The sequence below is a fragment of the Haliaeetus albicilla genome, chromosome 8 (assembly GCF_947461875.1).
Source record: "Haliaeetus albicilla chromosome 8, bHalAlb1.1, whole genome shotgun sequence".
Classification (NCBI taxonomy): Eukaryota; Metazoa; Chordata; class Aves; order Accipitriformes; family Accipitridae; genus Haliaeetus; species Haliaeetus albicilla.
This window is the reverse complement of record NC_091490.1, coordinates 4,342,391-4,369,775: the sequence shown is the minus strand read 5'-3', so window position 1 is coordinate 4,369,775 and position 27,385 is coordinate 4,342,391. Positions and strand designations below refer to the sequence as shown.

General features: G+C 44.7%; 1 long non-coding RNA gene across 1 annotated transcript; it reads right to left on the bottom strand.

The window, feature by feature from the left end:
* Positions 1-4,466: 4,466 nt before the first annotated feature.
* LOC138686343 (uncharacterized) lies at positions 4,467-18,533 on the bottom strand. Its single transcript, XR_011325678.1, has 6 exons — positions 16,645-18,533; positions 15,442-16,231; positions 14,394-14,514; positions 10,663-10,811; positions 6,071-6,212; positions 4,467-4,638 (listed from the first exon to the last, which is right to left on the bottom strand). It is a non-coding gene; the product is annotated as an uncharacterized lncRNA (long non-coding RNA).
* Between the last annotated feature and the right edge of the window lie 8,852 nt (positions 18,534-27,385).

Below are 27,385 nucleotides of genomic sequence, written 5' to 3'. Positions count from 1 at the left end.
TCCACAGCCTTGTTCCATCCCGGTGCAGTGATAGCCAGAGCTTCTGAAAGCACGAAGGGAACTTGGGATGAAAAGAAAGGAGGAGGAAGAGGCACCGTTTATTAATCCCTTTGTATCTTATAGCCTGTGACATGTGCCATGACTCGCTGGAGTATGTGAAAACTTTCTGCAGACACTGTGCAGCAGAGGTGGACCTGTTCAGAGGTGACACTTATGAAAGCAAGCCTCACGCCCAAAACCCAGATCTAAAGCCCTTATGTTTTTTCCAGCATTGGAAAAATTTGTATGTGGATTTGGGTTTCTTCACTCAATAGCTCCTGATCTCCTAAAAATTCCTGTGTGCAAATGCCAGATACCCAGCTGAGTCCAAGGAGAGTCAAGGAAACACCTGCAAACCAGTGTTCAATGCTCCGCAGAGCTCACCATGTCCATTGCACGGCAGTGAGATTCTCAGCAGCAACACAAAAGGAGCCGTGCGGGAGAGGCAGTAAGGAAAAGTCCCAGGAAACCTCTTGTAACTTGCATAATTTTTAAAATTTGCCCAGTTAAACTGTGGTTCCATTAAACTTTCCTTTGGCTGGCAAAGGACTGGCTGAGTTATTATGGAGAACAGCCCTGAGCAATTAAAAGAGAGCGCAACATTACAAATCTAAGATTTGGTAGACAAAAATCTCTTGCGAAAGACACAGCCCTACGGAGTTATAGCCTACCCAAATGGGGAGAACCAAATTAAATGAAAAAACATATTGTATATTATCTTAATTTATATATGAGATTTTAGACAGTTCCAGATTTCTGGATTAAATACAATACCATGTGGCTCCATTAAGCCTCACTGGCCTTTTAGAATATTATTGAAAGAAATAATATATAACAGTTTGAAAGGTTTTTGGATGCTTGGTGGCATCATTATGCAATTTATTAATATGTGGGCAGAGTGACTAATGCCTCTGAGGATATATTTTTAGTTTCAAAAAAATAAATATAAAAAAGAAAAGCGTGCTGGAGGGGCCAAGAAGGAAAACCAACTACAAATGGGTTTGTGCTAGCAGCATGTGATGGCATGCATCATTCTGTCTGTCCCTCTGTAAGCCCAGCACTCAGAACAGACCATTTCTCCTCTCCCTTACAGCATTTCCAAAGGGGCCCAGAGGCCCCAGCAATTGCAGTTCAGTAGAATTTGGGTATCTAGCTCCTTTTCTGGCATCTTTCCTCTATTTCTGAGGCTGAAATGGACAATTCAGATCATCTAGTTTAACGCTCAGTATAAATCCCCAAGAAAATAATTTCACACATTCACTCGCTAATTGAGCCTACTACTATATGTTTCACCAAAGTCATCTGGGCTGGCCTCCAGTACTGATTTCAAGATGCAAAAGGATGACAAATCCCCAGCCCCCTTCAACAGTCTGTCCCAGCAGTCAGCCCCCTCTCCCTTCCCAATCTCTCAATTTTGCCTGTCTTAAATTTCCAGCCATTGCATCTCGTTATGTTTTCCCCGATTAGACTATAAAGCCCTTTTGTACGCGGTATTTTTTCCTCCAAAGGCATTTACTGCACAGAGTCAGGTCACCGCGTGATCTGCTTTTTTGCTAAGTTCACCAAATTGAGCTCCTTAAGCCTCTCTCCACAAGATTTCCTTTTCCAACCCTCAAATCGTCCTTGTAAAACTGAACCATAGGCTGAGAGTTTACAGCCTCTATCATGAATTCAAGTCCCTGAATCTCAGGTTAATAAAGTCTCTATTTTTTAATAAGGCTTCTGTGAAATGACTAGAAATAGTCCCGCAGGATGTGTTATTTGGAGGTAACTACTTCCACATGGGCTGGAGGTACAGCCCTGCGAGCGAAGCGCGGGGAGAGCAGTGGGAGGGCTCTTCCCTCCTCTCCTTACCCTTTTCTGCAGCCTTTCTTAGCGCTCTCCCAAGCTGCATTTCAAAAAAACGGTATTTTTCTTGGAGGGGCCATCCCGGTGGACATTTCCTAGCCCTCTAGGAAGAAGCAGCGTGATTTCACCCCCCCGTGCACGCACAGAAAGGAGCTCCCGAGGAAGCTGCCTCCCCCAGCACAAAACCTGCCCTGCGCCTGCCGGGACTGGGAGCCCCATCTCCGGCGGGAGCAGAGGCACTGACAGGGTCTTGGCACATCTCACTCTGCAAACTGCTTCTTCCCCGGACCCAGAGAGACATCTATAAAATCTTTCAAAGCTCACCAGAGCCCCTCCTTCCTCCCAAATTAATAGGATTAAAAACAAACCCCGGGGTTTTTCTTCCCCGTCCTTTTCCAGCGCCGGTGTCCAGGCTTCGGAGCTATTTCTTGCCATTATCAGTTGGTTTATTTGATGTTTGTTAAATGGAAGTGGAGGTTCACAGAAGGCTTGGCTCTAGACCTTTGAAGAAAACATCCCAATATTGCCAGAAATTCAGTGAAATGACAAGACATGGTGAGTTCTAGACAGTCTCCTCGGGTGCTGGAGCTATGGGTCACTGCTCCACAGCTTCTGGATGAGATAATATTTTGCCTTTTCATGGATCACATTTGATTTATATGTGAGACTACACACCAAAGGAGGAGTTTAAAAGATATGCCAGCTCAGTTTCCATTCAGCCTGGCCTTTACGTACCCCACAGGGACAAACTTGCTGTCCCAAACTGAAACCAAAAATTTCAGAGGCAATCAGGAGTGATAAAATACTCGAGTGAGTGATGTCGGCGCCAGCCCAGCCATTTTAAAACTTTTTTTCCTCTTTTGATTTGTTTGATTTTCTGTTGCTCGGCTTTGCTCCCAACATTTGTGATCCAAATCCTTCGAGATACGTCATTCACTTCACTTCAAGCCAGTTTCCATCACCCAAAGATGCCTACACGTGTCGTGAAATCTGCCTGTGACTTAAGAGCTCCCCTAACCTATCTTCACTATTCGGCTTCAAAAAACCCTTTTTCTTTCCCACTTTGATGAAAGACCAGCAGTTTAAAAGCAAGTGTGAGTAGGTGATACAATTAGACTAAACCACCTAATAAAGTGACCCTCTTTTCTAGCTGTGAGTTGTCCGCAAAGAACATACGGAATGTATGGATTAGAAGAACTTGCCATTGGTTAGTGACTCAGCATCCCAGTACCGGCATTACACCCAAAAGGTAACGTAGGCTTGTGTAAGCAGCCTGCAAAGCCTATTAGATGAATAGGAAATTTTGCGGTCAGGTGTAAAATTTAAAATTTCCACATGGCAAGCATGATTGCTCAAGTATTCTTAAAAATATTTGTGCTAGGCAAAGCCTAAGAGCCTGGTTGTTTGGTGGAAGCAGGCAGGAAAGGGTCAAAAATGTGAATACGCTTGCATGGAAAGCAAATAAAAATAATCTTTGGAGGGAAAGAATATTAGTGGATGTTTCCTAATGGTCACCATTCACCCTGTTCATTCTTTGCACTCCACTTGCCAAAGGCATAAGGTTTTAATTTTGTTCATGGTCAATGTAATATTTAGAGTTTCATCTACTTGAATGATTCTTCAGGGACTGGTTGCAATAGCTACATTTTGGGTTTAAATTGCATTTTTTTTTTTTAAACTACAACTGAATCTTACCAAGGAGTGAAACTGGAAAGGATAAAATTAGATTCCTGAACCTTCATCCCTTTTTAGAACCAGACATGAAAAAACTGCATCCAGTTTTGTTAAATATTTTTTCCACATCTGGTGTTCAGTCAAAACCATAAGAAAAGTGCTGGAAATCTCACAAGAAGTCTCGTACTCTTGTGATTTCCAGTCCAATTTTTGCAGCCACAGGAGATCTGTATAGTTCAGATAAGAATCTGAAGCAGAAGCCAAACCCAAACTGTGAACCTCCTGAGGCTCACCCCACCCACAACAGCTTATGTCTTTACCCATCATTTGCAGCAGATGTTCTCCCAAATTCTCCAGTGAGATGAAATTCCGTTAAAAGTTTCAGGAGAAAGATTATAAGATACATACAATACAAAATAAGTGTCCAAAGCAGCTCATCGTGGCCCATTAAGCTATTGTTAAAGACCTTCATACAGCAGCATCTATTGATTAGAGCAGTTTGCTTCTCCTTACTACTTGTTTTTCCATGCTGGGCTTTGGGGGCTTTTTGATCTAAAGGCCACTGACGTCAATGAGAGTATTTCCATTGTCTTCAGTGGGCTTTGGATCAAGCCCTTGACAAACTGGTTCTCCCATAGGTCAGTCTGCAGAGTGTGGGTTTCTGCCAGCAGATTGTCCCTAGAACATTTCAGCGTAGATTTACAGTCTTTATAAAATTTTTAAATGAAGTTCTATAGTTAGATTCATATGGTATATCATAAATTACAGCAGACTCTGCAAGCTTGGGTTTGAGGGTTGGTTGGTTTTTTTTTGGGGGTTTTTTTTTTTTTTTTTTTCATTTGGCTCTTGGGAAATGTATAGCTTTTTCCACAGGAACTTTTCTCCAAATGCTAATTTTACCTGCTTTCTGCCATTTTGCATCAGGGCGTGTGCATTTCTCATGGCCAAAGCTCTCCGAAGAAGGTTGTGCCCGTGGCAGTGGTGGCAATGTGAGCAAGTGGGGACTCGCCATCCGCTGTCTTGATGCTAGTTGGTAGGGCAGGCTGTGGCTTTGGGCTCTCCTTGGTACTAGTCAGACTAGTGAAAAAGAAAAGCAAGCCGAAAGTTTCAGACTACTTTTCCCCCTTAAGGTGTAGTTAAAGCTGAAAGTTGATTTTTGCTTATCGGATGAGCATCTTATGTCCAACTCTGCCATCAAACCCTTGGGGGATAAATCCCTGGGACAAAGGATGATCTTTGTGCAAAGTCTTGCACACATGAACACCAGTCTTAACTAGGACCTCTACGATCTCAACACTCCCTACAGTGGCCAGGCAATGTGACAGCAGGAGACAAGGGACAGACCTTAGACACTCGAGTCTTAATTCAGATTCCCCGTCACCAGAGCCTAAATTTAAGAATTCAAGCAGCATTACCATGCCCATCTGCAAAGTGGGAGCAATAATCCCACACTACCTTCTCAGAAACGCTGTGAGGCCATGAACTCTGTCTACACAGAGTAGTACTGTTCAGTAGTAAATGAAATCTGTTTTCACTTCCAAGGCTATGGCATAAATTACTATAGGCAGAAATCCAGCCTAGCAGGCAATGAACTGGATGGGGCCCACTCAGTTCCTTCCATCTTTAGCTTTGATTTTCATTGTTCTGTTTCATTAACAGAATTTCCATGTCTTTTTTCTTTTTTTCCCCCGTTGTAATTTTTCTAAGCTGTTAATTTGCCAGCAGAGAGAATGGCCTCATAATTGTATACCAGCTCCTCCAAAGCACCCACAAGAATCTGAACAGTTTTTAGCAGACTCAGCATTTCCCTCTTTACTTCTCAGCCCTCATATATATAGAAAACGAGGCTGAAGAAAGTCTGTTGTTGTGTTCCCACTGGGGGACCATAATGTGGCCACTTGTTTTTTGCAGAATGCATTGCATTCTGCCGACGACTGTCTTTAAAATCAGGACAAGTCCTCCCAAGTCAACGGGGCTGTGGCAATTGGCACCGCTGGTTTTGAAGGACTTGAATATCACCTCAAACCAGGCATCAGCTGAGAATGTCATTCTATTCTCTCTTTTATTCCTTTTTATTTTTAAGGAAGGATATAGATTCTGCTCAGGTCACCTCTGCATGAAGGAGAATGGGGGAGATGCTCAGGAAAACCATAAAGGATAGCAAAATGGTTCAAGCAACGTTTCCAACTCTGCCCTTTGCTTTTCCATGTTCCCAGTCCCTAAACCCTACCAAGGACCAGCTCCACTCTTGGCCTTTTCCCTTATCACTGGTGTCAGAGGCTGCATTTACGCTGTGGATGAACAGACATTTTACCACCACTAGCTGCCCCCTCTGATTCATGATTCATTTGAAAGAAATTAACAGCAATAAATTTGATTCAAATCCTATTTTTTTCCTCAGTAGAAGAGTTTGTGACTGTGTACAAGCACTCCCACTGGAAAGAGAGCTGGAAATGTAAAAATAGACGAGATGAATGAGAGATTACAGGCTAAAGCAATGGCCACTTACCAGCCAAATGGGATTCGCTGCTGAAGGCTGACGAAGTCTCTTCTGACTTTGTGGTTTAGCAGCAGAAAATCTGCTCCATAATTTTTGTTCAGCCAAGCTCTCTTGGAATTAACGTCTGACCATCGAGTATTTCCTTGGGGCCCTGGAAGAGAGGATGTTCGATGCCAACTTCTGCAGGAATGACACCATATGAGCTCGACCAGGGTGCTGGGCTCTGTGGGGCTGGATGACCCAGGTTTTAGGGAGTAAGCTAAGAAGGGTGGCATGGAAACCAGCACCTAATGCATCCTCTGCCTTACCTGGCTCCTCCCAAATGTCATTAAATCCTCACCAAGGAGGCTTCTGCAGGGAATTAGGAAAGGGCACAGAGCACGACATTATTTGCCCGTATCTGAACTGGGGATTTCCACCATGATTAAGCTTTGTCCTTCATGAAGACCCTGTTTAATCTCCACGTTTAAGATACAAACACTCAGGCACAGAAAGGTTAAGAAATCAGCTCAAGTCTCAGAGTCAGAAATAAAGCTCATTAGTTCTTCATCCACAGGGAGCCCTTTGCTTCCGTCTCATCCGAACTGCCATACGACAACTGCCGTCAAAGGCATTTCAAAAGAGGAGATCAATTTTATAGCGGTTTTACTCTTTGAAAGCACAAACAGGCTCTCCATTAGGAACTATAATTTATCTGACTGTGACCACTGACTACAGGTCTATGAAATATGTCTAAATGGATTGCACGGAGCCAGAAAACTCAACACAAGTATATATGGCACACACATAACAAAGCTCTGCAAATCTGAAAATGCAGGGTATCAGCAAGTGCTCTGGTTTTCCGGACTGATTTGGGAGGTAGGTAGGCTTAGCTGAAGGCTGCGGTTTCTAAATTGGACATGGTTACCTAAAACTATTGGAAATTTGAATTGCATGTCAGATGTCTGGAATAAATGGACTCAAGAGACGTAAGAAAAAACATGTGGCCCAGTATTTTTCTCTTTTTTAATGTCTTTTGGAAACTGTTTAGATCTCATCTGGGGCTTGTATAGTTTCTTTGTTTAGTAATTCTGAACTGAAATTCTTTGTAAAGCTTTGTTAATTAAAAGATAATAACTTGATTGTTGCACACGGAGCCGTTCATCCTGAAAGATGCCTGTGCGCTTTCCAAAACATACTCTACTTTCTGAAAAAGTAAACAATCCTTTGAAAACTAGGCAGCACAGTTATTTTATTTACCTCAAATCGACCAAATTTAAATTCCAAAATGGACCATTATGGCCTGACCCTGTTTCTAACTCTGCCAAGAGCTGTTGTAGCTGGGCTGTTGCACCGTTCCCCCCGCCCCGAGCCCCTGGTGCCAGGTGGACTTGGGGCTGCACATCTTTAGCAAGACCATCCAATACAATGATGACGACCATAAGCAATAAATTTCCTGTGAATTGTAGTTCTGGGATGAACAATATCACCAGCTCCATGGCACACAGCTGTATCATCCCACCGTGCAAAAGGACACAAGAAGACGCCTTTCTGTAGGCAGGGTGGCCTAACTGAACTGAGGAGGCAGGACTTGGGATGAAGTGTTTCCTACCAAGATGTGGCCTTGGCTCTTAAAAGTGAAGAGGCAATTTTTCAGCTTTGCCACATCTTGGAGATGGTACATGGCTTCCTGAGCTCATGTTGGAGTCCCTAACCCCCGTTTTCCACAGCCCAGTAGCATTGCCACAACCTTCATTGTTTGTTTGGTGAAGTCAACCCAACCAACCAACCTACTCTTCAGCCACAGCAGCTTCTTGCCCCACACTCTTTACCTGGTGGATCTTCCCATTTCTGATATTCACCAGGAAGTTCCCAGGACGAGGCAGATTTGTTGAAGTTTTCCTACTTTTCTTTTTCTGATGCCTCCTGAGCACTTCTGATACCTGCTCAGGTGCAGCCACCTAATTTTAAGGGCTAGAGTACAACACATGGTAGGTCATTAATATGGTTGGAAAAATACACACTCCTTCAATTTTTTTGACCTAATCTTGTTCTACAGCATCCCAGTCCTGGACTAAGAGACCTGATCTCTTTCTTTTCATCTGGCAAGGATGCATGCTCAGGCCTATGCTGGAAATGGCATAAGGGCATAAAAAAATGACTTTTTGCTCTAGGACACTTCTTCCTCTTCAAGATTTTGCATGCAACAGAAAAGGCAGAGAATCTGCATAGGCTGTCCAGGCAAAACCTGCATCTCCTCTCAGCAAAAACATATGGTAGTTGGTGTAGCTGAAGTTATGTTCTCTGAAAGCCCTAAACTATACCAGCTAAAGTAGAGTTAATGGCGGCATATAAATGTCATTGGAAAAAAATTCTGCCTTTGTATTTGCTTCTTTTGCGGGTATTAAGGAATCTCCATCCAGTCTCTGCTTTTGGATATATGTATATATATAGATCTGTGCAGACTTGGCAGGGTTAAACTGCCGGGGGTAAGAAAGGACATAAACTCTTGGAAGGATTTTGACACCCCCCCTCTTTCCCACTCCTAGCACTCAGGCGTGCCAAAACGTTATGGTTTCTTTTAGACCTGCATAATTAAATGAGTGATGAGGAATTTCTCACCAATATAAAACTGAATTATTTGTTGCTTAAAATAGAGCTGTACCCTCTCCAGGTCGTCAGCTGGTGTCAATCAGCCTGGTCTTGGACACCACATTTTGCTCCTTGGAGTTAACACCAAGAGCAGCACGACAGCATGGTGCAACCCCAACGGGTCCGACATTGGGAAGGGACCATCATAGTGACCAGAAGGGAAGCAGTCCTTGTAATTCTCTTTTTTTTTTTTTTGAGGAGTTTTCATGCTCGGGCAGGAATCTTCCCACCTGGGGCTGGGGGGTGGGCTGCTGGGGGAACCGCGAAGGACGGGGAGGGCTTGCGGGGGGAAAGCCCACGCAGTTTCTCTCCCGGTTTAACAGACAGCCTGGGTTCATACTTGCCAAATTTTGTGAGCAGCCGGTAGATTTACGAGCCCCGGGAGTGCCCCCGGCTCCAGCTGCTGAGCTGGGCGGCGGAGGAGCCGGGGTGAGCCGCGACGGGGCTGCACGGGTGACACCGAGAATAAAAAAGGGGGAAAAAAGGCAAAAAGGAACACAAAAAAGGGAGGGGAGCGGGCGGAATTGGGATTTAGGGGCTCTTTTCTCAGCCCTTGGCTTTTAAGGGCGTTGAGAAACGCTGGTCCTTGCTGGCTTCAGGAGGGTTTTGCAAGCGAAGAGCCGGGGGTGGGGGATAAAGCCAGAAGTTAAAAAAAAAAAAAAAAAGGCATCAGGAGAGAAATCCTGGAGGAGTTACGGAAAAGAATAACTTGTCCACAGGGTGTCAGTCTTGACCCACATTTGGGCCAGCACCCAGCCTTGTCTGTGGCAGCAGGAAATTGGACATTTTTAGGTCCCCGACAAGCTTCCCGAAAAGGCAGAAGCCTCCAAAACAAAGGGCAGGTTGGCACCTCTGGGTGTGCTGACCTGGGCACCCACCCTCCTGGTTGCTCCTGGCCCCAGTTACCCAGCTGGCCACCCTCCTAACCCCGCATTGCACCTTGCCTTGCCCTGTCTGGAGGATGGGGTTTGCACGGGGTCCTCCTCGGACCAAGCTTCCAGCACACCATGGAAAAAGGGATGGGGAGTGGAAAAGAACACTCTTCCCCCCACAGCCAAACTCTTTCTCACCATTCTGCCCCAAACTTCTGCCTTCTCCCCTCAATGTTCCAGAAGTAGTTTAGTTTCCTGTGAAATTCCCCTATCATCCCATACTGTCAGCCTGCCCCCTCCCTCTGGGAAACCTCCTTTTTCCCAGGCACTGCCTTGCGGAAGATGCTACATTACAGCTTTACGGTGAGTCCTGAACTGGGTTAAATTAAGTGCTGATAACCCTCTGCTTTTGACAGCTATACTCAGCAGAGATTGGAGGGGTTCTTTAGTTAAGGAGAAGCCCTATGAATTACTACCTTGTTTCCTTTGTCAGGCTTCTGCAGTCAGGAGGGCAAAGCTGGGGTCAAGCCAGCTCTGGGTGTATCCTGAAAGCGGGGAGAGCCATGACCTTTTTGTGTAATGCCGTGCTGAGGGGACTCTCTGCCCGCCCTGCCCGTGCCAGCCGGAGGGCTAGCTGACACATTAGTCTTCCCAGGAGAGGCACAGAGGGATGTGGTCAACCACTGGGCTCGGAGGGGACAGTGGGTGACATGGATGCTAGGGTCAGCAGCACAGCAGCCAAGGTACAGGCTGCAACTTTTATAAAGCATCAGCAGAGCGTGAATTATGGTGTGTCCTCCTGGCAAGGCTCCTGGAGCAGAGGACACATCGGCAAGAATGCTATCTCCTCTTCCAGGGCTGGTTGGGACAGGATTTGTGTGTAGTGTGTACAGCACATAATTCATCAGACTATCATTTACATAGCATGAGCTCAGCACTGCAGCACTCTCGGACATTTTGAAATATTCTACTAGGGGCTCGGCAGCTTACTGGGAGCATCGCATGAGATACATCCTGAAAGGGATGCTGTCCCCTTGCACGACTGAACCCTCTGGTTGGAGGAGGTGCTCCCGAAAAGCCTACATCCATCAATCTTACTTGTCTGCCACCGCCTCGTTTCTGCAGTGACTTCATCTGTTGCCCCAGGACAATGTCTTTAGGTGTGCTCAGTATAATTTTAAACACTTCTTGGTTTTCTTTCAGGCCATCCTCCTTAATGTGGCTACCCCTAGCTTTTATGGAAACACCTGCAATATGTAAACACAAACGTATAAATCTCTGTAATGTGAAAAAACAGCTTCATGAAGCCGTACAAGAATGCAGCCACGTGACTGCAAAACTTCATTTACAAGTATCTAAATATAGATCATAGCAAGCAGCAAACCCAGACTTCAATTTTCAAAGCGAGGGCATAGGGGAGAGTGCAGAGTCAGCACTTCTTAAATAAGAAGTTCTTCTTGTACTAATTCATTTACGGCGGCATCTTCCTTTGACACAGCATATTTGCATCACCGAATCCTGATCACAGAGACATAAAGATTTTTATGGGAGTCGGAAATAGCCTCCGTGCAGGCGCTGCTGTGGAAGCGCTGCACCACCGCCGACCTCTGCACCCAGACAAGGGCACGCTGCAGTTTGCACCGAGAGAGCTGCGCAGGCTTTACTCCTCTGTGTGCTTTTATCACACCTCATTTCAATTCCCTGCTTCCAATTTGCCCAAGTTGCTTCCCAGCACCGGCGGCCGTGACTGCCCATGGTCCCAGGGAGCACAACAGGCTGTTAAGCACCGTGCAAGGGGTGCACAGGGCATGCAGGCTGAGCGCTGAATACTGGATATATCCTCTGTTCTACCTGCCTACACCTGCAGCTCAACTGTTTAGGATGATGGGGATATCCCATGCATCATTGTACGTCTGTCTATTGCCATTATCTTGGCTGCCATTAGGTATTAAACTTTTTCAAATCATTCTTCTATCCTCACAGTTTCCATAGAAATACATTTTAAATTTAGGAAAAGTCAACTGTCCTTTGAAAATCACTGAAAACACTGTAGAGAGACAGCAGCAAGTGTCCTACACAACATAGCCTGGTCAAACGGTGGAACAGTTCTGCAGGATTCAGCCGTACTCCAGATTTGCACAAGGAGTAAACTCACATTAGGCAGCCACAAACCCACCTGCCAGGGTTTGAGCAGAGAGCAGAAGGGGGGGACCAAGGCTTTGAGAGCCAAAACTCTAATAGCCTGAAATCAGCTGTGTTCTGGGTTTACAGGACCATTTTCCTAAACCGTGAGGGCTGTGCCCAACTCACAGCCAAGACTGGATCCAGCTGCAGGGAACAGGAGATGTCTGGGGAAACGACTCCCTCCCCCTGGACATCCATCCCCCTACAGGATGAGTGGTGAGAAAGGCTTGAAACGGACCCAACAGGGAAGCACTTTTCCAACCAGAATCCTCACCTGGGAAAGCACTGCTCTTTAGGAATGGGATTTAGGTCTTACAGCATCAACAGGACCTAAGCAGATGCATGAGCGAATCCCTACATCTAAACTCACCACAGAGACTGCTCTGCGAATTCCTAAACATCTTCCACTGGAATAATCAGAAGATCACATGTTTTCTAAATATTGCATAAGTTGGCTAGTTGCTTGAATTTCAAATTTCAGGGCAAAGATCTATGTTATTGTCAACAAAATCCCAAATTATTAAAGAGCATTTTTCACACTCTCATTCTTATTCACTGATTTCCTATTTAATAGACATAAAGAACATTAACTGGTGTTTGTTTTCAGCCAAGTGCTGAAATACTGCATTTTTTTTTACAGAAGAAAAATCAAGTCGCAACTGTTTATGTTTGATGGGACACACAATGGGGCACCGTGATGTTCTCAGATCAGGGCATCCAGCTGAGGCTGCTGGACTTTGGCACATCAGTGTGTTCCCAAACCAACCCAGAACACAGTGTTGTGTTGTGATTAACCCCATCATATGTTCTGGTAGCAAACCTAAGATTTTCATGTGGAAAATTTAAGTTTGCACAGAAATTTTGTTTTCCTTCAATTAAAAAAACCCCCAATCTTCTCTACACATCATGCACAATGCAGAAGAGTCAGCACAAGACCAAGGAAGATCCACTGTATCCATTCTGCATTTCGTCTTTAAAAATTACTGCTGTATTAGCAGCAGTTTTCTGTTCTCATACCCATCTTCCCCAGTGCTGCCTAGTGTGTTAAAAGCACTTTGTGCCATGGTCTTTGGCTAAAATCCCTGCAGGACAACCAGAAACACTTCAGCCACACAGACATGGGGCAGGGAAGAAGCAAAGATGCCATCAGATGGATGAGGTGACAGAGGCATGCCAAGAACTGTCCAGAGCACCATGGCCAAAAAGCAGGGCACAAAGCAATGCTTTCTCCCAACTGAGAAGGATGAGCAGAGGCTCTTACCCCTCCTAAAACACCAGCAACAGAGCAAATTGCAGCTACTTCATGTTCCAAAGTCAAGCTTCTCCCAGCCACCCAGCACACAGCAGCAACATGTTAATTATATATATATATATCTATATATCTCCAAGAATGACCTGGTAACTGTAAAAAAAGTAACTACATAATTATACTTTACTACTGCTTTTGTTGGACTCACTCTGTAATTACAAAGTAGTTGCTAGGGAAAACCACTCCATAGGTTTTGCCATGAGCAATTAATGCAGGTTACCAACATGATAGTTACGCAGGGCCAACGCTAACATTGGCACCCAACCGTGTTATTCATCTATCAGTTGTGGCTTCCCAATAATGAGTGCTCTGCCTCATATTACACATCCACAAGCATGAGAAACAAATTGCATCAAAAACCCAACTGCGCTACTGAAAGGCAAACCTGAGGAGCAGATAGCCATTGTGTGTTACGGTTCCTTTCCCTTGATTTCTGTTTTTGGCAAAAAGGCAGAGCTGGCTCTCTTCTTGCTCCGCAGGGCAGGTTTGTGGATGAGTACCTCTGCCACCCATGGGTCTTGTGTACACCTTGCTTTCCCCATCCCTTGGATGTGGTTTTCTTATTGCTTATTATTCTTATTTCTTATCTCCTATCTGGGGTTATAAAAGCACAACTAAGGACACCAAAATTGCAGATTGCTGCTTAAAATTACAGCCTCCATGGTGTCAGCATTAGGGGTGGTTGTCCATTGTCCTTGCCTGGAAAAGTGGCCATGCTCCCCTGCCTCTTACTGCTTTCTCCATGCTGGGAGATGCTAATATCTGTCCAGATAGGGATACTTACCCAAAACACTCAGCAAGGCTGGATCCTAATGGGAAACAATGGCTAAATGCTGGTGATGGGTCACCTGCACTGTCTTACAGCGGAAGGAACAGGCAATGGGGTCTCATCCCAGCACGGGAGCAGCATGGATGGGTTTCTGCCCTCTCATTCCTCCATGGCTGCAACCGGCGTTGGTAATGAGAAGCATCATGGAGGAAGGTCCCCAGGGATCTGTAGCCTCAGGAATGTCCGTGGAGAAAAGCCTTCCCGTGGCCCAGCTTGTGCGCAGGGGCAGAGGACATCCAGATCTCTCCTCTGAACTGAATTCAGTAAAATGACAGCTGCAAGAGCTGTAACAAAACAGAATAAAATCATTGTTGTAGCAGGATCCACCTGCACTAAACTGTAGTCCTGCAGGTGAACCTTAGCCAGCTCTAGCTGAAACTTCTTGGCCCTTAAAAACAAAGCAAGGCTCATTAGTCTAAATTAGATGCATCAACCAGACACTTAGGCTTCATACCATTAAGAGGCAGCCTGCAGGCATCGTCCACCCAAACCCCTTTCAGATCCTACCTTGACGCTGGTGTGAATGACAGCTCCACACTCTCGCCTGTCTCTGCCACCTGTGCCAGCATTTTCATGAGCACGATAAAAAGTCTTGTGCAATTCAGTTATGGACCATTTTATTTCAAGTCTGAAAAAAAATCAAAACAAAAGGGATCTTCAGATCTTAAAATAACATTTTTTGCTACAGCTGAGGCAGCTTCTGGCCATTGCTGTCTCCTGCCACGCCACAGAGATGTCCCATGCTCTGAGCCACCAAGCAGAGGGCACCTACCCCAAAGACACCTCACAACCATGAGAGTGCACCAGAGCCGTGTTCCTCTATTTCAGGTTAGAATTACAGATTTAACTGTGTCCCATAATTTACCATACTTGATTCTTCAACATCCAAGCTTTTGCTTATTTTCAGCATCCCCACATTTTTCATTTTCTTTCCCCATGACATATTCATCAGATGCTGTACAAACAAGTGTAGATTTAAAGTGTCCCCGTAACATTTTACTTATTCTGTGACTTAATAATAAAAAGAGCACTGAATAGAAAGGCTAGAGTTCAATTTCTGGGCTCTATTGCCATTTGCAAGCTGCACTCTCCCACAGCTCATTGCTTGAAATACAGCTACCCATTCAGCTTTATGCTAGCTCTGGAGCAATAAAACTGCACTTTGCCAGAGGAATTTTAAATCTTCCTACACCAATGCAGAGATCTTTAAAAAACAAATTTAAAAACGTAAAAAGTGAGGGTCGAAGTGAAACTTCTGGATTTTACCAAGTGGGTCTGCAAATTCTGCATCTTTGTAAAGAAAATTTTCACTGTCAGAAGTGAAAAGGGACATTTTTTGGATGAAGATTTTCATTTAATTTGCCTAAAGGCCCCAGAAATATAAAACTTGGTGACCAAGAATTAAAAAAAAAAATAAAAACAAAATCTACCTTAAGTGGAAATCTCGATCATATTGATGCATTTAACAATTTAGACTACAGGAGCCTATAACCCAGACTCTGTTCCCGGCTCCTGGTCTGTGCGGGATGGCTGGGCAGCTCTCGAGAACACTCACCATGGCCGACGGGCAGCAGGATGCGACCCTCTGCTCTGCACCGAGGGGAACAACATCAGGTCTGTGCATCTTGCTGGGCAGAGGGGGTTTATTATTTGAAAGGTGTCACAGCGCAATGCGCAGGGCACGGAAGGGGCATCTCCCGTGTCCCGTTGTGAGTGGCTTGGCACTTCTCTGCCAGGTGCCTGTTTTTCTGCGTGTTTTCTTTGTCTGCCTTGGATTGAGACTCCCTGGAGGAGAGCCCACTTCTGCGCAGTGCAAAGCACCGCAGAGGCCTGGCTGCACCTGGGTTTCTAGGAGCGAAATTAAGCAATTACAGATTGTTACTCTCATTTTTTGGCAATTTCATGCCGAAGTTCTGTTTTTCTTCAAAGCTAAAGGTCAATGATTAATTCAAAACTTTAATTTCCCTCAAAACTATGGGCTGGGAAAATAATGCAGAGGCAGTGAGCCCGCTTCTGCCCTCCGTTATAGCTTTGTAAACCTGAAATAGCTCACTCCGTTTGCACCAAGTCTCTGCCTTCTGATTTCTTCTGGCCTTTTCCAGGGCTGTTACAGGGGCTGTGGCTGCAACACTGGCTTACTATGGACCCAGGTCCTCCCGAGGACCCATGCTTGTATTGTCTTCTCACTTGGACCAGCTGAACTGGACACCAGCACTCACAGCCCTGGAAGCATCTTATCTGGGATTCAAAGTTAATTGAAGTCCTTTCAACGCAGGGATTGATGAGGTATCAGATGATGCCCTGATTTAAATCTCCCTGGGTGAAGGCGTTGCGGACACAGCTACCTGTGAAAGACCGCATACGTTTTAGCAGAGTACAGATTTTACAATCCATTATGGTTATTGTTGTGTTTTCATTAATGTGTCTTGAAAAATAAGATGTTTAGCTAAGCTTACTAATTCCTTGAAACTCAAATCATTTAAGCTGTCTAACCCTGTTCAGGATAATTATTTCTATCCATTATCCATCATGCTAAAAAATGACAGCTCTGGGACAAGGAGGCTTTTCAAGCAAATGTTTTAAGACAGTGTTTTAGGTTGCAGGCACTGGCAAATGTTAATTAAATTAGATAAACAATGACTCAGAGTAGCTGTGCTATACTGGAAAGAAAGATGGGAGGTAATGCGGGAAGGAATTTGGCAGCTCAGAGGTCAGAGCAGCTTTTTTGGAACTGAGAATCTGTCCCTTGAGCAAGTACCTTGCCTGAATTCAACAGGATGAAAAGAACTGGTGCCCTTTTACTTTTACACCTCCAGACAGCATTTGCATGGATTTGCCGAGTGCGTTTCTGCCAGGGCACACGGTGTGCGCTATCTGTCCAAAACGTCCTCCACATCCATCCACCAGCCTTGGCCACACAATCGCAGGAGGATTGCTGTCCTCCATCAGCATCCCCTTCCTCGGGTAGGGCCGGCCCCAAAACTGCTGATCCAGGCTGAACGTTGAATGGTCCCATCTGGTGGAAGTTGTCCACTGCACTGAATTAAGCAGTTACAAAAGTTAGGCTCCAAAAGTGACCCCCAGGTCTGGAAACGCATATCCTGATGATTCCTGTGACATAGCTGTCCTTAATCTGTACAACAATATAGCTTAATATTACTTATTAATACTTAATACAACTGTTCTTATTGACTTGTGCAACTGCTCCTACAGTGTGCAATAAGATTTTGAAAATCAAAGCACTGGAAGGAAGATATTCTACTGAGGGCTTGTTGCACTATAGGTCCCAAGTCACATACCTGGGTTTGAGTTTTGCATCTACCCAAAAAGAAGAAGCTGAGGCTGAGATCCTCATTTTTGCTGCAAAAGCAAGCGACTTGCCTATGTGAAGGGGTTCCTGGCATCCCACGCTGACCTTCTCTCAGGTCCCGGAGGGTGGTGGGGCTCTCCCTTCAGAGGAGTTTTAGAGAGGATTTGTTTTGCTGCTGCACCTATAGAGTTTGTATAGGGAGACAAAACTCCATGAGTGCAGCAGGGGTGCACCTGTATAGGGGTGGGATGAAGGGAAGAGAGAATAAAGTCAGGCAGGACTCCTAAACCAACTTAAATTGTGTTAAAGGAGTATACAGGCCACCTAGAGAAGTTTATAAATGTCAGTCTTTTACATCTTTTAGCTCACAACAGGGGCTCTTATATGTTTGTTCCAGAGGTCTGAGGGTCCCTTACTGCTGCCTTTTGTCCCCAGTTGCAACAGAAGCCAACGGACCCTCGGGTCTGCTGCCTCAATGACCATCACCTATTCTGTGATGGTAGGCATATCTGGTGTCTACAGGGAATAACCAATGCCAACTCTTGCAGTGGCTGGGGAGCACAGACTTCTGGAGTGAGTAACAAACCATCGGTGAGCAAGCCAGTCAGCTACAGCTCTCCCAAATGAAACCCAGAAACTGCTCAACTATTCTAATTCCTGCACATCTCAGGTCGTGTTCCTTGAAGCGTTCAGCTGACTCGCCTTTCTTTCTGGAAACAGTGGTACTGCAGTCCCTTGCCATGCACGGTCCCTGATGGAGGACCCGTGGTGTCCTCACCCTCGGCATCCCTGTGATTCAGCCAAGTGTTGGGTTTTATACCACGGAGATACTGATCTGTCCAAACTTTCTTCACCTGCTCTGATCATTTCAGCTCCTTGGGGACACACACCTCCATGCCACTGTCCAACTAATTAGTTGCTTCACTGGCTGCATTCTGCAATTCTTCAGTGATGGGTCCCCATCTGACATCTTATGACAACTGATTAGTAAAGTAGGCCACGAGTTTAAGAAATATGTAATTTGGGCACCACTTACTATTAACTGTTTGCATGCTTTTTTTTGTTTGCTTGTTTTTTTAAGAAATTGTTACCCTTCAATGTAAATACCGAAGGATGAGAAAAAGTTTGCGAACTGGCAATTTTACAAAGCAAGATGCAGTAAATCTTAAGATCCTTTCAATAACAAGCCCCGGAGAAGCAGTAAGGGAATATATGTCCTTACTGCAATGCTATATATTACAGAAGTCCAGATACCAAGGCAACATCCAAAATTGCTAGTCTGTCCCATGGTGTTGGGCCAGAACCATACGCAAGCTAATTAATTAATTAGCATTAAGTCAAAACAATCTGCCTTCACCCCAGCTTCTCGCTGCCAACAGAGCAGAAAAGAAACATTAAATAAAACTTGAAGGTTTAAACGGGAGGAACGCTCCTTTCCAGGTTAAAAGGATGTCAGCAAGCTACAGCACCACAGCAGTTAAATGTCGTTGAAGATTTGACTGCCTTTGGTCAGGGATTTGCTCTCGCTTGAGAGCTGGTCAAACCAATCTTTCCAAAACACTGACTTCTGAACTTTTGCCAGAGGTGCCTCTCTCCGGTGACCAGGCAGGCGACATGTTAAACCTGTCAGTTCAGAATAAGCAGAAAAGTGTGCACCCACCCTGGGGAGGGCGTTTAAAGGCACAGGGTTTCCTTCGGTGGGTGAGATGGAGGGCTTGCATATGTACCAGGAGGCTTACGAACATTTGGGGAGGGCGGTCAGAGCCCATTACCAGTAGGCTGGTACACATCCCACTGGGGTGCAGAGAGCTACCCCGCCTTTAAAATCTGTCCTTTCTAAAAGACAGAGCTCTGCTCTTGCAGGATGTTGCACAATCTGGTTTCAGGGAAGTCTGAAAGATAAAGGGGGAGAAAGAATAAAAACTGAGTTGCTACCAAAAGGAAATGAGAGACAAAATCTTACAGACTTTGTGTTCATACACAGGCCACCCCTGGCTAAGGATCTCAGGTAATTTCTGATCTAAGCCACTCTTGACCACATGTTCAGCCTTCCTGATAATTTTGAGGGCACTGCAACCACTGGTAATGCAGGTTGTGGTCACGGTACTGCAGTGGCCGCTCCAGAGTTTTATAAAAGACAAAAAGTCAACAGGAGCCACCAACAATCCTGATTTTAGCACCATGGTTTGGAGAAAGAGTCACAAACAACTGGTGCTCCTCTTGAACCAAACAGTCCAGTGTAATACAGCAAAGGAGTATTTCTTTGCTCCTTTGAACAACCGCCTCTAACCAAGTCCTCTCTACATATATTAGAAAAACTGATGTCCACCATGAACCTCTGATGTTTGATCAGCACAGTTAGACTGCTCTAACTGGGAAGCTGAATACTTATTTTGCAGTGACCTATGGTTTAGCCTAGCACAAATTGGATTCACACCAGACCCAGAGCTGAAACGGCTCTGCTGCCACCAACCCAAGGTCCCCTCCGATCAACAGAGAGGAAGACGTTCCACTCCTATCCTTCCAGCTCTCTCTGTATTTATGCAACACCACTTACATCAGGCACTGCCATCTCACCTGCAAGAAGCAACATGAGTCCAGAGCAAAGTCTGAGCCTGTACCTTTACCCTGGGGTATCAAATCAGCCAAGACATATCTCAAGCTCTTTCAATATTTATGTACAGCTGAGGGTAAGCAGTCTCAGTGCTGGCAAGGCACAGAAAACAAACATCTCTATTTTTTGCCATACGCAATCATGCCAATACCAGGATGAGGTCCCAATGCTGAGTCAAGATAACCTGAGAGATACACAAGAGGTAGGTGAAGTTGAACCTAAGTGAGACAGGAGATGTCAGCGTGCAGAGGAGAGAATTCGGAAGAGTTTGTGGTTAAAGCACATGTTTGCGATTGAGCTCCTATTTAAAAAAAAATAGGAGAAGAATCCACAAGTACATTCAGTGCTCTCATAGCAGCAATTATCACTTCCAACCATCCCCAGCTGGCTGGGAGACTGCATCCCATCCTGGCAGATACTGACCTGGCCTTAGTTTTTCACACCTTGGTCACTTGGCTGTATTACAGCAAACCGATATACCTGGGCATGAAGCCTGCAACACTTACGAAACTCCAAATAGTACAAAATGTTACAGAAAACCTCTTCAGTGACACTCACTGCCACAGATACATCACGTCTATCCTCAACTGTCTACAATAGCTTCACAATTTTAATTTGGAGACATGTTCAAGTTTTTGACCCTTTTCCTTCTGATGCTCCTCGGCCTGAAGCTAGGATATCTGAAAAACTGTGTGAAACTATTGGATAAAAACCATGGTCAAGAAACAGGCTTCTCTGGTGCAGTAGAAGCCTTTACAACAGAAGTAAAGCTTGTCTATGTGGGAGACTGAACCTTTGCATGAGCATGGTATGAACTTGCTTAATCATAGATGATTGTGTGTGCTGTAAACAGGAGTCATCCCCCTCTCTCAGGCAAGAGCGCTTGTAATTGCTTGATGAATATGTAGTATAAAAATAAGTAAATCAGAAAAGCTCTGGAGGAAGCCACTGAGCTCTCCACCAGCGCAAATTCGGTTGCAGGTATTCCTCTTATTGGCATTCGTGGCTCCTGCAGACCCTCCCCTCACTCAAAAGAGATGCAAGTAAGCAGATAAATAGTTGCAAGCTGACGAGACAGTCAGCAAGATGCATTCAAAGGGTGTTCTCAAACGATCTGTTTTCTGCCTCTCCTGTTTGTAATCAGAGTTTACAGCAAGTCAATTTTTAGGAATAAAAACTAGACCACTACATTTGTTTAAACCCGCTAGGGGTGGTTACACCTCAGTAAATTCAGATCTCTCTCCTCGCAGATCTGAGGATTTTGAGCAGAGATCAAACAATCCTGTGTGTAATGTCGGGAAGACTATAGATACTAGCAAGCTACAGGTGAATCATAAAAACCCCTTTGTGTTTACACTTGAATTCTTCATTTGTCTGAATAATGCCAGTAAAAAAGGAAGCCTCCATCCTAGATTTCCAATACCTGGCTGACAAAAAGAGCAGGTGAATACTTTTTTCTAATAAGTTTGGCAGATTCATAAAGAGGACTCCCTTGCAGATACCATGAAGTGCAATTTTTCAGAGAAATTTGTTTTTGTGAGCTGTAAATGTATGTTTGGTCAGAGTTTTGGCAAACAACTCAAGCTAGTTTTTGTCCTATGTAAGCTTTTTACGTCATGCCCTAGAAACAACAACAGCTGCTAATTATTTATCAGCTGATGAACATTGGCCTGTTAATTGCAAAACATTATAAAATAGATTAGGCAGCAAAGCTCAATATGTATGCAAGCGGGTTTTTTGCTCTGTTTTGTATGTGACTTGATTAAATAAGCAATGTTAGGTCTCTGCTTAGGTTACAGGGACTACCTTTACCAGTCATTTGATCTCAGGAACTCTAACGGGCTCACAATCTTCAGGTAAGTTTACTAATAATTGGAAGATTTTTCAGACTTCAAGCTTTTTGAGTTCCTATCATGACTCTAATCTGTCACGAAGATGAGCTTTCCAGTATCTCCAGTGTATCATCTTTTGAACCAAAACAATTAGAGCTCCTTCGGAAGGGGAAGCACTTATGAGCAAGGACAAGACAACAAGATTCAAGAGGTTGCTCTCTCCAACCTTCTTCCTGCTAAGTCTTAGCCTTTACATCATATCTTGTAATTCAATACTATTCAGTGGAGCATCAGAAGACTACTGCGAACAGTTAGTGACTCACCTGCATTACAGGTCCTACTGGCTCCTTTCTTAGCCTGTTGACAAGAAAACCACGATTGAGTCCATACCAATGAAATAAAAGTTTCTGGTTTTCCTAGCACCTCACTTGTACCAGTGGAGTATTTTCATCCTATTAAATTGGCCCCTATGTACAACAGTCTCTTTCACGTATAAATGGCTATACCTGGGTGAGGAGAAAATATATACGAAAGGTTTTTTGAGAGGCTGTGCAGGGCTAGCTGGTGAAGGACCTCTGCACAGGATTCCCATGCTGTTGTCTACCATGCAAGTATTTTGATATGTGTGAGCATGGGTGGTCTGATATCAGCATTGAAATAATATGCTCCAGTTGCCCATGTTTATCTGCTTGCCCATTACCCATCATGTTGGCCCCGTCCTCTTGTTGGCCTTTTAACATCATCAATTTGAGGCTGACTAGGCAAATCTTGTTGTTACACTCTGATCTCTGATGCACGGTCTCCTTCACTTTTTGAGAAGGAAGGTGATTTTTCATGGCAAACACAGACATCCCAAGAGGCCAGCGCTCATCGACCGAAACACAATAAGGTGGATCTTAAACCGGTGCACATTTGAGTAGGTTGATTGAATTAAATGGAGCCTTGCTGACTCACACCAGCTGACCAGAGCACTAGAGGAAAGGATTTGAGAGGATTTAGCAGCTGTCCCAACAGTGAAACCCTTTAAAGTTTGGTTCACAGACCTGCAAAGCAGAGAACAGACGAGCAGTACGCGCATGCGAATCAAAATCAGTCCCAAAGGTGGTGAGACACTTCCATCAGAATTTCATCTTATTTGCTGGACCCGTTGTGCCAGTTACAAATCACTGCATATTCCAGCAGTCAAACAGCTGGAAAGGGCAAGAAACTGCGGGCTCTGACCAGCTCCCTGCAGTGTTTGCAGGAGCAGCTTCTCTCACTTCCATTGCATTTTCGCACTGCAATGCTCTGGGTCAGCAACCTCCAAAGAAAAACTTTTAAGCTTTTCAGAAAGCTGTACCAAGTCATACCCGACCCCAAAGGAAACAAGAAAAAAACCCAAACAGATGCATGCAAGCTTGGTTTCAAGAAACAGGGAAGGGTGGGAACAGCGTGCTTGTCGCTTTTTACTCTAGCATCAGGAAGCCATACAGTCCCTGAATTAAAAAGGAAATAAACTTTCAGTGCAGGTTGTGGGACCGATAGTTTATACGCTAAAGCAATAGGCACATGTAACAATCTGAAAATGAGACAGCGCTGCACAGCACAGCCAGCTACGCAGAAAATAAACAAAAATCCATGGAGTGATCATCCTGGAAAGTTTCAGCTCCAATTCAGACCAACATTTGAGCGTGCGATGAAGGTGTGACTGCGGGGAGGCCGATGGTCCTCCAGCTGGGACCCAAGGGCTGGGTAAGAGGGAACAAGCCCAGCCCTCTCGCCACGAAGCCAAGGTCAGCCTTGCCTGAACGAGGGTTGCTGGAAGGGGGCCATAATTCACAAAATCGTTTAAATGGGCTACATATGTGGCAGAGTGCTCCCGGAGTGATGAATTTAGAGTGCTGTACTCTGTTTAAATAATAAATGTTGGGAATTTTTTTTGTTTTGTTTTGTTTTGTGGTGGTGTTTTCTTTTTTTACAGGGCTTGTACAGACTGTAAAGCATCTTCAAGTATAGAAAATCCCCAATTGCTCTAAATCTCCAATCACCCTGACCACTGGGCTTTGGCCATCTAAACCAGAGCAGAACTGGGGCAAAAATGAAAGCGTATTTATAAAAATATCCACCATGTGAGATACCCCTAAACTGTTTCCTAACAGCATCTGATCTAAGAGGGGCTTGAACTCCGGTTTTCATAGGTACTGCTTAGATCTCTGAATGCTCCTCATGTTCTTAATCACGTCTGCTCCAGAGATGAGGCTATGAATAATTAACTATGCCTCCAACATTACAGTCATAGATTATGGTGGTGGTGACTTGTGGACTGCCATGCGCAGCATAAACCATTTAGGAAACTCTGTTATCCACTTTCCCTTTATATTTGTCTTGCAATCACTTACCGCTTAAAAGGGTAAATCTTTCATAGCTTTAATTAAAGCATTTAAAATAATTTACACTGAAATTGTATGTGCTTGGGTCTGTCAAAATTGATGCTTTAATAACATGTCATCCCTTTTTTCGATTGCCCTGAAATCTGTTAAAATTACCACTAATCTAATTGGGAACAAAGTTGTCAAATGCATGCAGCTCTGACAGTTTGTCTTTCTGCAAACTGCCGACAGATTGCAAGTTACGCATGTGTTGAGCAGATGGGTAAGTTAAAAGGAACACAAAAAAAAGCAATTTATTAAATCACCTGGAACCAGCAGCTCCATTCCAAAAATAGTGAGAATGAAATATAGCAAGAGCTAGGAGAGTTGGCACTGGAATATGCCAGAAGGTACCAGTTACAAAACAAGATAAACATTTTGAGAAGCCTCAGCTGTGTTGCAGAATAATGAGGCGTTATTTAACCCGATATAGATTACCAGCAGAAATTAATTTAGGGTGCAGGGTTTTGTGAGAGTGTGTGAGTGTATGTGTGTGTGAGTGTGGTTTTTTTTTAAGGATTTTTTTTTTTTTTTAATCCCTGTGTTTTAACTCCTTCATGCCTGAAAGACAAGTCACCCATCTCTCTCCCTCAACCCCAGCCCTTCCCTGAAGAGCTGCTGGACCCGTGGCAGAGGCAGGTGGCGGGTGCCCTCTCCTTTGGCTTCCTCCTACATCATCCCTTCCATGGACATCTCCCTCATATTTGAGAGTGGCCAAGGTTGTAGGTTCCTTAGAGACAACTCAGCCACTGACATCCTTGGGCCAGGCAGTCCCATACCTGCCCAGAAATACTTTTTTTTGGAAGGAAATGTGAAGAGGAGGGAGGCAGAGGTGGCACCCTGTGGGGACAACTGGCCCATCTGCTCCAGTTCTGCCCTTTGCAATCCCTTCCTTGGACCCCCAGCTCACTCCCCATCGGCCCCGCTGCTGCTCCTCTGCTCCCTGCCCATCCTCCGTGTCTCCCATCTCTCCATCCCCCACAAGCAGCAGGAACCGGAGATGAGCTCTGCGGCCATCACATGGGTCCAGTCCTCACCCCACATGTCCATCTGCCCCGGGGACACGTACTTGGCTGTGTTTATACAGCGCTTAGGAAAAAACAGGCTTCATTCTTGGTTGCTCTGTAAGCACTACTCTGTTGAGCAGCATTTATTATTCAAGAGCAAGACCAGGATTAAAAACCGGTACAGAAACACTAGATAAGCATGATTCACCCGCTGAGGCCACCATAGAGGACACCGGGGTGAAGATGCTCGTGTGCATCCCCTGGTTCAGTGCCAGCTCGGCGGGAGGGATGAAGGCACGAGGCTTCACTGGTTCACGCTCGTTTTTGGAGGAAGCCCTGAAGAGCCTGCTCTCGCCAACAGGGAGGGGTGTTGTGGGCAGGGAGTGACTGCTGTGCCTTGTAGCCCTCTGATCTCATGCATAGCTTTGCCAAAAACCTGCACCAAATCCTGCCCGTGGCAGCCAGGTGGGCAAAAGAGAAGGAGGACAAACAGGTCCTGAGACACCACATCACCTTGAATCAACACGATACTTCCCGGTCCCACCAAAAAAGAGATGAGTTCCCATGACCACAAAGTCCATTAGGAAAGAGACCCTCTCAGCAACTTTATGAACTAACTTTATAAGCCGCCATTTAAATGGCTATGGCATCATTTCAGCAAATGGAGATATACTGATTTAAACCAGCTGACAATCTTTGGCCCATAATGCAAGGTAATAGGTACCCCTTCCCAGCGAGCAGGGAGCTGCTGCCATTTCATACATGTGTTCAGGGAGGAGAAAAGATCATAAAAAGAATTGCAAATGGGAGGGTACAAGCAGAAGTGCTTCTCCCTTCCTTTTTTTTTTTTTCTTTTAACTAAGGAATAAGCATTTTGACCCCTTCTTTCCTATAGAAAACTTGACGAGGAAAGTCTGCCTAATTTTCTACAGTTTAAGGATGTCTTTACGTAGTGGCGTAAAGATGGATGAGCCACTCTCCTGCAAAAGTGATGACATTCCTTGTGCAAAATTTAGATTTATAAGTCTCAATGAACAAGAAAGATGAAAAACTAGCCCTAGGTAACATTACTGCACTCAGCGTGCCATCAGGCAAAGTATGATCCTTAATGCAAGATTAAAAGGATAGAACGCAAACCAGCTAAGAAGCATGGTGGGCCTGATTCTGAAATTGTCTCCAAGTAGTTTAAATTGTGACTAACCCTATGAAAGCCAACAGGAAAAAATAAAAATCAAAGCAGAGTGAAAACATTTCAGGTATTTCCAGCAAGGTTGGGTCAGCCTCTGCATTCCTGAGCTCCCGTGCAGAGCAGGGATGGAGGCAGAAGGTGCTATTAAACAACATTTATGCCTCCACGTCCGAAAGCCAGAGCTTTTCTGATCCCTGCTTGGCTGCCTCCCCACAGCTGGGCTGTAGCAACCAACACACGCAGGGAAACCACATTTCTCCTCTCTGCCTTGTCCCGGGGTCCTTCCCCAAAGCTCCTTCCCTCTCCCGTGCCCCCCTCCTTGCACAGCATGGGGGGGAACCACAGATGCTGGCCCACACTTTTGCCTTTCACTGTAATTTAAATGGACATTCCCCCCCCCCCATATCCAAGCGGGTCATCATTTAGAGTCCGTGATTTATTTAATGGTGGTTTTAACCCCACTTAGAAATAGGCTGCTTTCATGATTTATTGATTCCTTCTTCCCCTTGTTAATTTGACTCATTTCTTAGGAAATTATTCATAGTTAATCATGGTAAGAATAAAATCAGTTATAGTGCCCACTTTGCTGCAAAGGGAGCCTAAATAACTTTTAAAGCAAATCGGAAAGAAAAACATGTTAAAGCAAAAAAAAAAAAAAAAAAAAAAAAGAAAAAGAAAAAGAAAAAAGAAAAAGCCAGAAGAATATATGTAAAATTATGATAATCTGAAGGGGGCAGTAAATTAAGCCTCTCCACTGCTACTGGTTAGAGGAAGGCACAAATTTACATTCCACAGGAGCACGGCTTTTACAGCAGGCTCTCCTCAATTGAATTTGCCATATCTTCTGGGAAACACACCATTTGGAAGATAAAATCTCCCACCACTCCACCACCACTGCCACCATTCAGAAGATTAAAAAACCCCGCCAACTCTGTTGTGTGCCTTTTGTGTCCACTAGAGGAATGTAAAACCATTATATTTAAGTATCATAATGGCCAACATATGCTTTTTCTTAGAAATGACACCACCATCTGGATTAAGTTCTCCTGATCATTTCAGACAATGTTACGATTATTATTTTTTTTTTCCCCCTTCAGGAGAATGAACTGCCCAGAAAGTAACAACAGTTGCAGATGGGG